At 43.0% G+C, this 15,493-nt stretch overlaps 1 non-coding gene across 1 annotated transcript; it reads left to right on the top strand.

Annotated features, from left to right (window-relative positions):
• The first annotated feature begins 14,260 nt into the window (after nt 1-14,260).
• LOC119935360 lies at nt 14,261-14,398 on the top strand. The gene has a single exon (XR_005453245.1). It is a non-coding gene; the product is annotated as a small nucleolar RNA SNORA7 (small nucleolar RNA).
• The last annotated feature ends 1,095 nt before the right edge of the window (nt 14,399-15,493 follow it).

The raw sequence follows: 15,493 nt of genomic DNA on the forward strand, positions 1-15,493 counted from the left end.
ATCAGCCAGAGCACCAGGCTTCCTTAAACCAACAGCACTCTGTAGAAACTGAATGAGCCCGTGATTTCCACCGAATAATTAATGAGAACATCAAGGATAACTGTTGCAAGAGGGAACGAGACACTTCTCTGGCCCCAAGGCAATCATGCCCACATCTTTCTATGCTCTCGCTTCCTCCAACGGTAAATCGTTTTAATGCCTGTTTCCCCCACTAGAATGTAAGCTCCTTGAGGACGGGGGTCGTGCCCAGCTCTTAGAACAGTGCTTGACACAGAGTAACAAACACAGCAAGCGCTCAGTAAAAACGACTGAATGAATTAACAGCGTAGCTTAGTGGAAAGAGCACGGGCCTGGGAATCAGAGGTGGTGGGTTCTAACGCCGGCTCTGCCACTTGTCAGGTGTGTGACTTTGGGCAAAGTCACTTAACTTCTCTGTGCCTCAGTTACCTCATCTGTAAAATGGGGATTAAGACAGTGAGCCCCATGGGGGACTACCTGATTACCTTCTATCTATCCTAGTGCTTAGAACAGTGCTTGACATGTAGTAAGCACTTAGGAAATGCTATTATTATTATTATTATTATATACCACAATTCTTACCAATTCTACTGTATTGAACTCTCCCAAATGCTTAGTACGGTGCTCTGCACAAAGTAAAGCACTCAGTAAATATCACTGATTTATTTATTCAACTGATCCCAGGGGAGTAAAGTGAAGACAGCACAGGAAGAAAACTGAAAGGAGACAAATTCTTTAGCTGTGAGTGTAACGCAGGATCTTTTTTCCATCATTGTAATAAAGAAGGATCCAATGCTTCCTCCCCTTGCCTGAAATGGAAATGATGAAACCTCTGAGGCCTTGCTTGATTCGAGGCTCGATTGTAACCCTCTCCTTCAGTATATCAAACCTGGGCCTAGTGATTACATTTCTTCGGCTAATTCTTGGTTTATGGGGCTACTCCACATGTTCTCTGCATTAGAGCCTGTCAGGCCTTGTTGCTCTAGTATGCAAAAGGCTCACCCTGGTTTGAAATGGTTTGGATTTTATTGAGCTTGAACACTTTCAGAATCCCGACCTATTACTTTTCCACTAGCTGCTCAACTTCTTTATGTGATAATTAATCCTCGTCTGAGGAAGTGGTGAGCTTTCCTTCACTTAAAATGCAACTCCGAGACCATCCCTCTCTGTTTTGCTTCGATTCCTCCAGAAGTCCTGGGATGAACATAGAGAACCTAAATAGCCCCTTGCATGATAGTAGTAATAATAATAATAATTGCTAACTACAAATAAGTACTTACTACTTGTCAAAATGCTGGGGTACATTCGTGATAATCAAGCTGGACACAGTTCCTGTCTCACATGGAGTTTACAGCCTTAATCCCCGTTTTACAGATGAGGTGACTGAGGCACAGAGAAGTGAAAAGGCTTGCCCAAGGTCACACGGCAGACTAGTGGCAGATTTGGGATTAGAATCTAAGTGCTTCTGACTTCGAGGCCCGTGCTCTATCCACTAGGTTGCTTGTCACTGCCTCTACTCACAGTACTGTGGTTGATGGTCCCTTCAGAGCTGATGATGATGATGATGGCATTTATTAAGCGCTTACTATGTGCAAAGCACTGTTTTAAGCGCTGGTAGGTACTGTTAGGTACCTAGCTGATAGGTACCTTGAGAGTATACCCGGGTGATCCTCTTTTTTTAGGCCAGCCCAGGGCTGTCATAAACCCTCCCATCTCATGGTTTTCTCTAAGCCTGGCAAAGCAGAGGATTTAATCAATTAATCAATGATATTTATTGAGCACTTACGTGCGCAGAGCTCTGTACTAAGCACTTGGGAGAGCACAATACAACAGAGTTAGTAGACACAATCCCTACTGGCAAGGAGCTTACAGTCTAGTCCCATCACCTCTCAATATGCCCAAAAGTCTTCCTCTTCCTTGTATCACATCCTCCTTGCTATACTAACTGACATCAGAGTGAGATTTAGACTTGAAGCCCCACAGAAGCTTGGGACTGTGTCTGACCTGATTACTTTGTATCTACCCCAGTGCTTAGTACAGTGCTCAACAGACAGTAAATGCTTAACAGATACCAATTAAAAAAAACAAACAAGAAGTCACAGATCAGTAGGTAACATTGTTTTCATTAACTAAAGAGTTCTTAAGTCACCCCTCAACTTTCTCTTCTCTGGTTCCTTCCATCTTTCCTCAAAGTCCAACATTTCCAATCTAATCATCTCATCCACTGTCATCCTTCCTGCTCCAAGTGATGGAATTTAAACCTGGGCACACAATCCAATGGGCCTTCTTCAAGGCTTGGTACAGTTACAGGCCTGACCTCCAGTCAGTCAATGTATCATATTTACTGAGTGCTTAATGTGTTCAGAGCATTGTACTAAGCACGTGGGAGAGTAAAATATGCTAATATAACAGAGTTGGTAGACATGTTCCTTGCCCACAATGAGCTTACAGTCTAGAATGGGAGACAGACATTAATATAAATGAAAATTCATTAGGTATATGACATAAGTGCTGTGGGGTTGAAGGAGGGAGGGAATAAAGGGAGCAAATCCAAGTGCAATAGTTGGATCCAAGATTATGGTCAGTTGGATTCAAGGAAAACTTGAGAAATGACTTTCTCCATTTCTCATTGTGAAAGAGAACAGGAAATAACTCGAAAAAATTGACACTCTCCAACTGAGAGACTGGCAGAAATTGACAATCCAAGTGATAAGCTAAGTTTTCATTTTATCTCCATTAAAATCTGTTAACTAACAAAAACCGAAAGACTAGGTCTGGGGAGAAAGAGCAGAGAGTGATCTCTTTAGCTAAAAGCATTTGAATTCTTATGTCCAACTTTGGGAGCCCTCAGCATTTGGAAGTGTGACTCCATACCATGACAGGGTATTTGGTGACAGAGTTCAATCACCACGAGTCCAAAATCACTGATGTTTTCCCTTTGATACAGTATCTCCTCCTTAGCAACAGCTGGGTAACACAAACATGAAAATATCTTGAAGTAATCAATTGTGGAAAATTCCCTACACGTTTCTCTTTTTTTCCTCAGCCGGCTGTCTTATTCTTTGTTGAGAACCAGCTCTATTATTAAAAAAGAAAAGAACAAGTTCTTCCAGCATCACCCAGATTGAAAATATGTGGTTGTTTCTAGGAAAGTTTCCATTTGAAAGGGCCTATTCTCTACAGGGCCTCCTTGCTTGGGCTCTATATCTGAGTAGTAGTAGTAACAGCGATGATAGTTATTATGCACAGTTCTATTGCACTCGGGGAAAGTTCAACAAAAGAAGAGACACATTCCCTTCCCTCACTGTGACGGGAGAGATGGATCTAAAAATATCTGCAGATAGAATAATCAAAATGATTGCCATTGATGGATTGAACAAACCATTGACTGTACACAGTGAATAATAATAATAATAATGATGATGATGATGATGCATTTATTAAGGGCTACTATGTGCCAAGCACTGCTCTAAGCGCTGGGGAGGTTACAAGGTAATCAGGTTGTCCCATGGTGGGCTCACAGGCTTAATCCCCATTTTACAGATGAGGTAACTGAGGCACAGAGAAGTTAAGTGACTTCCCCAAAGTCACACAGCTGACAATTGGCAGAGCTGGGATTGGAACCCATTACCTCTGACTCCAAAGCCCGTGCTCTATCCACTGAGCCATGACACCAGAATAGTGCTAGGGGTGGATATTGGGTAAATACCTATGCCAAAGAGACAATCCTGAGAAACTGGAAGTGTTTTCCTGTGATCACTACAGTTCTGGGCTTCATTCATTCATTCAATCATATTTATTGAGCACTTACTGTGTGCAGAGTATTGTACTAAGCACTTGGAAAGTGCAGCATGACCTAGAGGAAAGAATACAGGCCTGAGAGTTATAGAGTCGATATTAAAGCCCAGGTCCTGGCAATTGCCTGTTGTGTGACCTTGGACAAGTCACTTACCTTCTCTGTAACCGCCTTGCTTGTAAAATAAAATTCTCCCTCCTTGTAAAATAGGGAGGGAGAATAGGTATTTCACTTCACTTCTCTGGGCCTCAGTTACCTCATCTTTAAAATGGGGATTAAGAGTGAGCGCCCCAAGTGGGACAGGGACTGTGCCCAATCTGCTTGATTGACTTTAATTCATTAAGTGCTTACTGGGTAAGAAACGCTGAACAGAATTTTATCTACCACAGAGCTTAAAACAATGCTGGGCTCATAATAGTAATAATTATGGTATGTAAGCACTTACTATGTAGAGAAGCAGCGTGGCTCAGTGGAAAGAGCCCGGGCTTTGGGGTCAGAGGTCATGTGTTCGAATCTCAACCCACCAATTGTCTGCTGTGTGACCTTGGGCAAGTCACTTCACTTCTCTGAGCCTCAGTTCCCTCATCTGTAAAATGGGGATGAAGACTGTGAGCCCCACGGGGGACAACCTGATCACTATGTAGCCCCCCCCCCCAGCCCTTAGAACAGTGCTTCGCACATAGTAAGCGCTTAACAAATGCCAACAATACTATGTGCCAAGCGCTGTTCTAAGTGCTGGGGTAGATAAAACATAATCAGGTCATCCCATTAACTTACAATCTTAACACCCATTTTACAGATGAGGTAACTGAGGCACAGAGAAGTGAAGTGACTTGCCAATGACTTTGTCAGTCACCTGGCAAAGCAGGCATCTGGCAGCTAAGAGACACCTTATAATTCAGATCAATCAGTAGAAAGTTTGGGGATCTGAATCTAGGCCTAGTCTCAAATGCAGCAGGGGATGTGAGCGACAGAGATGGGGGTCGCGTTTTTCATCAGGTTTTGGCGGAGAACCATGGTGAACCTGAGTTCAATGAGGGCTTGATAAGTATCTGGATCTTTTGGTTAAATATGTGATACTGTGATTTATTAAGATCATGTTCTGATTTATTTGAATTCGATTTTACCAAATGCTGACTGGATAGATACAGCAGAATCCAGAAGCATACTGTTGGGTGAGCTATTGATCTGCCATCAATTTCAGTGATTAATAGGTCCAAGTGAAGGCCCTGGGCCAGGTTTGGGGCCTACTGGAGCATTAGGCTTTGGAATACCAACCCATTCATAAACCCCAAAGAGGTCAGGTTGGCCGGGACGATGTCATTTTGGCCCCAGGGAATGAGGACTGATAATGTGGGTCTGAAGGAGTTAACAGCTCCAGTAAGTACCCCTGCATTTTGGAGTAAGATGGACTCCACCCTTGGGAGAAGCAGTGTAGCCTAGTGGAAAGAGCATGGGCATCGGTGTCAAAGGACCAGGTTTTTATTTTGTGTATTTTTTATGGTATCTGTTAAAGACTTACTATATGTCAGATGCTGTACTAAGCGCTGAGGTAGATACGAGCTATTGGACGTGGACTATGTCCATCCTGATTAGCTTGTATTTACCCCAGTGCTTAGTAGAGTGCCTGGTACTTAGTAAGTGCATAATAAATACCGTAAATAAAAGCTAATCAAAATGGACACAGTCCAGGCCCAGCAGGAGTCTCACTATCTGTATCCTTGATAATGATGGTGTTTAATAATAATAATAATGGCATTTATTAAGCACTTACTGTGTGTAAAACACTGTTCTAAGCACTGGGGAGGTTACAAGGTGATCAGGTTGTCCCACATGGGTCTCAGTCTTAATCCCCATTTTACAGATGAAGTACCTGAGGCACAGAGAAGTTAAGTGGCTTGCCCAAAGTCACACAGCTGACAATTGGTGGAGCTGGGATTTGAACCCATGACCTCTGACTCCAAAGCCCGTGCTCCTTCCACTGAGCCATGTTTATTAAGTGCTTACTATGTGCAAAGCACTGTTCTAAGTGCTGGGGAGGTTACAAGGTGAACAGGTTGTCCCATGGGAGGCTCACAGTCTTTATCCCCATTTTACAGATGACGTCACTGAGGCACAGAGAAGTTAAGTGATTTGCCCAAAGTCACACAGCTGACAACTGGCAGAGCCGGGATTTGAACCCATGACCTCTGACTCCAAAGCCCGTGCTCTTTCCACTGAGTCAGATGGTGCAACTGAAGCACAGAGAAGTTAAATGACTTGCTAAGGTCACACAACAGACATGCGGCAGAGCCAGAATTAGAACCTAGGTCCTTCTTACCGCCAGGCCCACTAGGCCACCCTGTTTATCCATCCTAATCCTGGCTCTGCCACTGGAATTTAAGTAAGTCACAGCTTCTCTGGGCCTCAGTTTACTCATCTGTAAAATGAGGATTCAGTATCCATTCTCTCTCCTTAGACTGGGAGCCCCATGTGGAGTGGAAACTAAGTCCAAAGGTACCCCAGTCTTATAGGTAACCCAGTGCTTAATACAGTGCTTATCCCATAGTAACAAATACAAATATCACAGTTATTATTATCTAAGACTCTCAGAGCCAACCTCCTGGTGGTTGCCCACTGCCTAGTTTGTGTGGCTCAGTGGAAAGAGCACGGGCTTTGGAGTCAGAGGTCATGGGTTCAAATCCCAGCTGTGCCAATTGTCAGCTGTGTGACTTCGGGCCAAGTCACTTAACTTCTCTGTGCCTCAGTGACGTCATCTGTAAAATGGGGATAAAGACTGTGAGCCCCCCGTGGGACAATCTGTTCTTCTTGAAACCTCCCCAGAGCTTAGAACAGTGCTTGGCACATAGTAAATGCTTAATAAATGTCATTATTATTATTATTATTATGCTGTCAAGTCATCTCTGACCTATAGCGATGCCATGGACACATCTCTTCTGCAACGCCTCACCACCATCTGCAATCATTCTGGTGGTGTAACCGTACAGTTTTCTTGGTAAAAATATGGAAGTGGTTTAACCATTGCCTCCTTCCACACAGTAAACTTGATTCTCTGTCCTCAACTCTATCCAACGCCGCCGCTGCCCAGCACAGGTGAGTTTTGACTTGTAGCAGATTGCCTTCCACTCGCCAGGCACTGGCCAAGCTAGGAATGGAATAGCTATGCCTCTGCTTGACTCTCCTTTCCGTAGTCTAAACTGGTAGAGCACTGAAAACTCTCCAGCTGTGATCCTGAGAGGGGGCCACTGTCTGGTAGTAGTCATGATAGTATTCATTGAGTGCTTACTGGATAAAAAACACCAAACAAAGCATTGAGACAAAATACTCATATGGGAATTAGACACAGTTCCTGTCCCTTGGGAAACTCACAATCTAAGCAACAAGGGTGGAGGGGCGAGTGGATAGACAAAGGAGAAATTCACGGAACAGTCACCCAAAATGGGTTACTGGAGGGGGAAGTTATGAATGAAAGGGTCTAAGTAAGGAATGTTCAGTGTTCTCTCCTGACAAATAGAAGGGCCATCCAAGATCACATCATTTACCTAAGTAGCCCCTTGTCCCAACTGGGCCCAGAATACCAGCTAATAATAATATTCATTCGATCGTATTTATTGAGCTCTTACTGTGTGCAGAGCACTGCACTAAACGCTTGGAAAATTCAATTCGGCAACAGATACAGACAATCCTTACCCACCAACAGGCTCTCAAGTGCTTACTATGTGCCAGTTACTGTACTAAGAGTAGGGGTAGATACAAGGGAATCAGGTTGGACACAGTCCTTGTCCCACAGAGTGCTCACAGTCTTAATCCCCATTTTATGTGTGAGGTAACTGAGGCACAGAGAAGTGAGGCTACTTGCCCAAGATCATACAGCAGACGAGGAGTGGAGCCGGGTTTAGAATCCAGGTCCTTCTGACTCCCAGGCCTGTGGTTTATCCATTATGCCACACTGGGCCATTTGGGATGTGTGGGAAATGTCCCTCATTCTTCCATTCCACATTGTACTTGGATTTGGAGAGAATGAAAATCAACCATAGTTGCCACAGTCATCTGGGTGAAGACTGGGATCATGCTTGGCTTCAGTTGCCCTGCCACCGAACCTAAAATATCCTTACAGGCCAGTTACCCCCTTTTTAATAGTATTCCCTGTATAAGACATGATTTTTAGAAATTTGGGGCCGGGTGGGCTGGGACTCAGCCCCCTGAAATGAGACTAGTTTGGATTGGGTTCCGGCAATGGTCTATTGGATTCTTCCAGGACGATAGAAGAACATGGATTATGGTTTCCTTTGACATAAGTGGTGGGACATTGCCAAACTGTACTTTCCTAGTGCTTAGTACAGTGCTCTGCATACAGTAAGCAGTCAATAAATACGACTGAATGAATGTCTTACACCCCCTTGAGATGAAATTCAGTTTTCTCTGAGTTGTGTCTCATGCAGGATAAGCAGAAGGGAAAGGGCTACAGGGTTTGGAAACTCACCACTTCAGGCTGCTTGGACTTCTGAATTTCAGGTTTTTTCTCAATTTCTACGGCAGCGAATGTCCCCAGCTGTCTCTGCTCAATAAAAACCCTCCTTTCTCTGTCACAAAGCACATGACTCCTCATCGTACCCATTTGTTTGCAGTGGGTAAATTGAATGCAGTTATCTTTGGAGAAAGAGATTCGTTACCTTTATCTCAGCCATAAAACATGTGCGTGTCCTATGAATGGGTGATTTTAATGCTATCAGTCAAAAATATACTATAAATTAAGTCATCATATCCATTTTTAGTAAACAGTCACGCCAGTTCAATCCATTGTGAAATACATGTGAAGGCAATATCAGATCCTCATAATGTCTAGAGAAGCTATTTGGTGAGCAAGTATACAGAAATACAACAATCAACACAACCTCCTTTACTGAAAAACTAATGGCAAACAGCATCTGCTTCAAGGCCATAGCATTAACTTCCATATTCCAGCCTCTGTGGAAATAATGTGGATAGAAATAGCAATACACACTTGGGATTTTAATTGGCAAACCCTTTCATTCTGAATGGCTAAAGGGAAACAGAAAATGATTGCTGGAAACAATCATTCCAAGACAAAATATCATTTCTGTTTTGGAATATTTGGATATGAAGTAAATCAATCATCCCCTGATTAGAGCTGCTCAGACAATCAGCCAGAAACATTAGAATTATCTATCAGACTATCACAGTGACATAATGATGCTCACCAACTGCTCCTTAGAGTATTTCTATGCCTGATCCAGAAATCACTTCCCATGAATCGCGCTGGTCATTTCAACCACAGCAGTGTGTTATGGAATAATCAATGAGACTGGGACCCTGATCAGCCGTCAACCTAGAGATTTCAAGCAGAAGACTTTGAAGTCCTTAGCTTTCTCTTTAACTGTGCAAATCTTCACTTAATCCGCGTGACCTTTGTTGACTTTTTATAGGACTCACGGCTCCATTCATGCAACAACCTCTCATTGATTTGTGAAAATACCTCCAGTTTACTCGTCTGAAGTACGAATCGATGCTTTCTGAATAGAGCTATGACTGAGTCTTTATTTAGTTTTAATTAAACTTGCCCTAAAAGCCATCTGTTGGAATTCTGGGTAGTTAAGGATTAGAAGGGACATTTCTGGAAGAGAGTAGAGCAGATTTTCCCTCTTCACTTATACACTTTTATATGTACCCCTGAAACACTAGATATTCATTCATTCAATTGTATTTATTGAGCACTTACTGTGTGCAGAGCACTGTACTAAGCACTTGGAAAGTTCAATTTGGTAACAGAGACAATCCCTACCCACAACGTGCTCACAGTCTAGAAATGGGTTGACAGACAACAAAACAAGTAGAAGGCATCAATAGCATCCGTATATAAATAGAATTACAGATATATACATGTTAATAAAATAAATAGAATACTAAATACATACATATATCCACAAGTGCTGGGTGTGGGGAGGGGTGTAGAGCAGAGGGAGGGACTCGGGGCGATGGGGAGGGGAGGAGGAGCAGAGGATGCAGTCTGGGAAGACCTCCTGGAGGAGGTGAGCTTTCAGGAGGGCTTTAAAGGGGGGAAGTGTGCTAGTTTGGCAGATGTGAGGAGGAAGGGTATTCCAGGACAGAGGTAGGCCATGGGCCAGGGGTCGACAGCGGGACAAGTGAGAACGAGGCCCAGTGAGGAGGTCAGCAGTAGAGGAGCGGAGTGTGAGGGCTTGGCTGTAGAAGGAGAGAGGGAGATGAGGTAGGAGAGGGCAAGGTGATGGAGAGCTTTGAAGCCAATAGGAGTTTTTGCTTGATAAGCAGGTTGATAGGCAACCACTGGAGATTTTTGAGGAGGTGGGGTGACATGCCCAGAGCATTTCTGTAGAAAGATAATCCAGGCAGCAGAGTGAAGTATACACTGAAGTGGGGAAAGACAAGAGATAGGGAGATCAGAAAGGAGGCTGATGCAGTAATCCAGTCGGGATATGATGAGTGATTGTACTGACAAAGTAGCGGTTTGGATGGAAAGGTTGATACTTTCATTACCTGCTTCTCCCCAGTTCACACTCTCTCGTTACTTCCAAGTTAACCTCATTACAGTGCCTTGCTCTTGAATTTTCCGTCTCCTACTCAGCTCATGCCATTCTCCCTGTCTGGAACTACCTCTACATTCAAATCCTCCAGAACTCAGCCCACTCCAATATAAAAGCCTTCTGAAACTACACATCACCCAGGAAGCATTCCTTGAATAAATTTGACAATGCTATTTTGTAACATCACAATTTCCACATTTGGAAATCATGCCTATAATGATCTACATTATATATTCATTTACTTACCTTTCCAAACTCTCGATATCACCACAGAAGCAGCCTGGCCTAGAGCAGGGGCTTGGGAGTCAGAAGGACCTGGGTTCTAATCCTGGCTCCGCTACTTGTCTGCTGTGTGACCTTCTGTAAAATAGCAATTAAGACTGTGAGTCCCACGTGAGACATGAGCTGTGTCCAACCTGACCAGCGCTTCAAACAGTGCTTTGCACATAGTAAGTGCTTAATAAATGTCATTATTATTATTATTAGTTTGTATCTACCCTAGCTCTTTGTACCTCAGTGCTTGGCACAGAGTAAGTGCTTAGCAAACACCATAAAAAAAATGTAGAGTATTTGACCCATATAATTCGAGGTCCGGATCATCTCTGTAAAGCTGTGGTTCAGAACCCACCAACGAGAAATTACCGACTATGTTAAAAGTATCATCCTGTAACAGTATGCTTAAAGCAGAAGTCCTTTGCTTTAAGGAACTTACTCTTCACAGATATGGTCAAAAGTTGGAGGGAAAATCTCCCCTCCTCTCCCCTCTCTGGTAACTGAAGGCTTGCTGTAGGCAAGGTGGTGGCAGTTACTAGACTGTAAGCCTGTTGTGGGCAGGGAACATGTCTACCAAATCTGTTGTAGTATACTCTCCCAAACAGTATAGTGCTCTGCACACAGTAAGCGCTCAGTAAATATGATTGATTGACTGATAAAATCTTCATGAAAACAATTTAAAGTTCCAATAACATATCTCACAAATTCCTGCCATCTTTTCCAATCTGCCATTTCCCTCTTCATCAGTTCCTATCCATTATTGAGGCTTTTGTTAACTTCCCTTTCATTCCTGCTCTTCCATAACAAATTAATCTCCAAAGGAATTTTTTTACTATAATTCCTGGTACTTAGTTTTTAAAATATCATAAATACTTTATGAGTTAAAACCTTCTGTTTTGGGTCCCTGATCCCTTAGCCTAAGCCCTCCAGAAATTTATGCCACTTGACACTTGGATTACAGGTATTCTGGCATTTCCATCCCTTTACAGTTTCTTCCTGGAAAACGCAGGTCTGACTTTCCTCTGAACTACTTAACTCTACATCTTAATAATGATAATAATAATGGCATTTGTTAAGCACTTACTATGTGCAAAGAACTGTCCTAAGTGCTGGGGGGGGATACAAGCTGAATATGTTGTCCCACGTGGGGCTCACAGTCTTAATCCCCATTTTTACAGATGAGGTAACTGAGGCTCAGAGAAGTTAAGTGACTTGCCCAAGCCACACAGCCGACATGTGGGGAAGTCGGGATTAGAACCCATTACCTCTGACTCCCAAGCCCATGCTCTTTCCACTGAGCCATGCTGGTTTCCTATTTTCGTACATGCAAGTAGTGGCAGAAAATGGCTAAGGTGGAGATTCTTTCGCTAAAAGCAACAATTAATGGATATGTCTGTTTCTTTCATGTGACCTTCTACATCAGTTTAAATTTTAGTAGTTTTCTCTGATCATTTGGCATTCCTTTTTTATTTTTCCCAAACAGAATGATATATTCCATACTCACCTTGCAAATGTCAAAATCATGGTTCAGGTTCTCTCCAAATCTTCTAGAAGCGTTCACGTTTTGTCAGATACCAAGTATGAAATGGTTCACAGTTAAAAGAGAGATTTTTCCCGAGTTCTCAGCTGTTGCCCCAGAAACATAATGGGAAATTCACCCTAATTTCAGGGTTAGCTGTAACTGAAAGGAAAAACCATCATATATTAAAAGGTAAAAACCTCAAGTAAACCGAATTGTCTTTTTCTAAAGTCTAGCCCAAATTTGCCTAAAACTCAGACATCTCTAAATACCAGCACTGAGGAGGTGACCACCGTGAATAGACTCTCCAGTTTTAAAGGTAGGAGTCGTCACTTTAGGGTCGACAGCCTTGTCTGGTTTAGGTGGCTCAAAATTGAAAGGGCCCAATGCAGTTCAACAAATGAAGAACCAAGGGGGATTTTTAAAATAGAGGAGTTGAGGGAAAAGTGGGGAGAAGATACTAATTGTTCTCATTTTTGAGGTTCTAAATGACTTGCCGCCGGAAAGGATAGAGAGTTCTCAAGTTATCAGTGGTATTTATTGAGTGGTTACTGTGTGCAGAGCACTGTACATAGCACTTGGGAGAGTGCAGTGCAACATATCTGGCGGATGTATTTCCTGGCAAGTGATTTACAGCCTAGAGACACGTTTACAGTCTAGAGGGCTAAATGTAGAATGGGGAATTTTGCCAGAAAAAAAGCTAAGAGGGTAGGCATGTGGGAGAAACAACTTGGCCTAATGGAAAGAGCATGACTCTGGGAGCCAGATTACCTGGGCTCTAATCCCCTCTCTGCCACTTGACTACTGTGTGCCCTCAGGCAAGTCACTTAACTTTCTTGGGCCTAAATTACCTCACCTATAAAATGGAGATTAAGTTCCTTTACTCCCTACTACTTAGACTCTGAGCCCCATGAGGGACAGGGACTGCATCTTACCTGATTATTTTGTATCTAGCCCAGCACTTAGTTAAATGCTTGGCACATGGTAAGGGCTTAAAAGATACCACCTGTATTATTATTAGGGAAGGTTAGTATTACATAAAAGAAGGATAATTCCCCAAATTCCAGTTTTGGATTTAAAACCTGAATAATTGTTCCTTTAGAGGATTGGTAAGGGGTGTATATAAGGGAGTGAGTGGAGAAAGAATGAAGGCGATGTTATAATAATAAAAATTGTAGAATTTGTTGAGTGCTTAAAACATGCCAAGCACTAAATGCTACGATAGATACAATACAATCAAGTCAGTCACAGAATTTAATCCACGTGAGGCTCACAGGCAGAAGCAGAGAAAGCCAACAGGTATTTCATTTCCCTTTCACAGACAGGTAACTACAGCACAGACGCTTGAAGGCACAGAGATGGAACAAAAATCCTATACACTCTGTTCTTCCCTACAAAATTCTTTCAATCCACATTTTGTATATAATCCTGTTAGAGAGTTAGGGAATGTATTTTTGACCATGGGTATCACCCTGGAGAGAACACAATTCAGTGTTGGAAGAAACAGTTAAGGGTCATGGTTTGAGTTTTCCTAATTGCAGGGCTCTTCAAGAACATAAACCAATCAGTGGTAATTATTGAGCGCTTTCGGTGTGCAGGGAACTGTACTAAGCACCTGGAAGAATGAAATTCAACGGGGCTGGGAGACACATTCCCTGTCCACAACAAGCTTACAAGATGTTTTCAGTTTCCGCAGAACTTGGCTCTAAATATACACCCTGAAACTAAACACTGGGATGAGAGTAAAATAAACCAGGAGGAAAGAAATCCAGAAGGCAAGGATGCAAATTCTCCAAATCCTGCCATGTTTCAAAGTGTAGCTTCCCAACCTCCTGCCCAAGATCTAAAGTTTTACCTGCTGTTAGGGTGCTGACTCTGGCTGGATAGAGCAAAGATGTAACAGAGCACAACCCTGAATGGCTTGCACCTCTGAGCTAAGCCTACCTATTCCATCTCACCCCCGGTGATCAGTGTTGGATAGCGTTCCCAGTAAAACACTTGTGAGGTTCGTTCCTGGTGGATTGCCACATAAAGGCATACAATCCATTAATTCTAACCTCATCCCAGCAGTGAAATTTCCGAGGGTCACACCTGGAGAGTTTCCACTACTCTACCAGTCATAACTACAGGAGGGAGAGTCAAGCAGAAGCATACCCATTCCATTCCTAGCTTGGGCAGTGGCTACTGAGTGGAAGGTAATCTGCTACAAGTCAAAATTCACCTACGCTGGGCATCAGCGGAATGGGAGAGAGTCAAGGGCAGAGACTCATTTAGTGCATGGAAGGCGGCACTGGTAAACCACTTCCATATTTTTACCAAGTAAACTCTATGGATACACTACCAGAACAATTGCAGGTGGAAGTGGGGCATTCTGGAAGAGTTGTGTCAACAGCATAAGACAGCAACAACAGAATACACAAAAAGAAGAAACAATCTTACTGGGTCACACCAATGGTCTCCGAGGCTACAGGATGCTAGGAGGAGTTATGTAATAGCTTCTCATTGTTTTCTCTTGGCCATGGTTCATAATGGCTAGCCCACCTCTGCTCAATCTGCTGCTAGAGGTGTCCATACAACCATCAATTGTGTTTGTGGAGTGCTTAGTCAGTCAGTCAATTGTATTTATCGAGTGATTATGGTGTGCAGAACACTGTACTAAGCACTGGGGAGAGTACACTGAGACAATATAACAGACACATTCCCTGCCCACAGTGAGCTTACAGTGTAGACATTAATATGTATAAAAAAAATTGCAGACATGTACATAAGTGCTGTGGTGTTGGAAGGGTGATGAATAAAGGGAGTAAGTCAAGGCAGTGCAGAAGGGAGTGGGAGAAGAAAGGAGGGCTTAGTCAAGGAAGGTTTATTATGTGCAGGGCACTGATCTAAGTGCTTGGGACAGTATAATGTAATCAATCAGTCAATCAATTATATTTATTGAAAACTTACTATGTTCAGAGCACACACTAAGCACTGAGGAGAGTGCAGTACAGCAGAATTAGCAGACATATTGTCTGCCCATAATGAGCTTACAATCTAGAGGGGAAGACAGACCTTAGCCATTCATTCATTCATTCAGTTGCATTTATTTAGTGCTTACTGTATGCAGAGCACTGTACTAAGCGCTTGGGAAAGTACAATACAACAATGAACAGGCACGTTCCCCGCCCACAAAGAGCTTACAGTCTAGAGGAGGGAGATAGACATCAGTACAAATAAATACATTACAGATATGTGCATAAGTGCTGTGGGGCTGGGAGGTGGGGGAAGAACAAAGGGAGCAAGTCAGGATGACAAAGAAGGGAG

This window comes from Tachyglossus aculeatus, chromosome 11, assembly GCF_015852505.1.
Source record: "Tachyglossus aculeatus isolate mTacAcu1 chromosome 11, mTacAcu1.pri, whole genome shotgun sequence".
NCBI classification, from domain to species: Eukaryota; Metazoa; Chordata; class Mammalia; order Monotremata; family Tachyglossidae; genus Tachyglossus; species Tachyglossus aculeatus.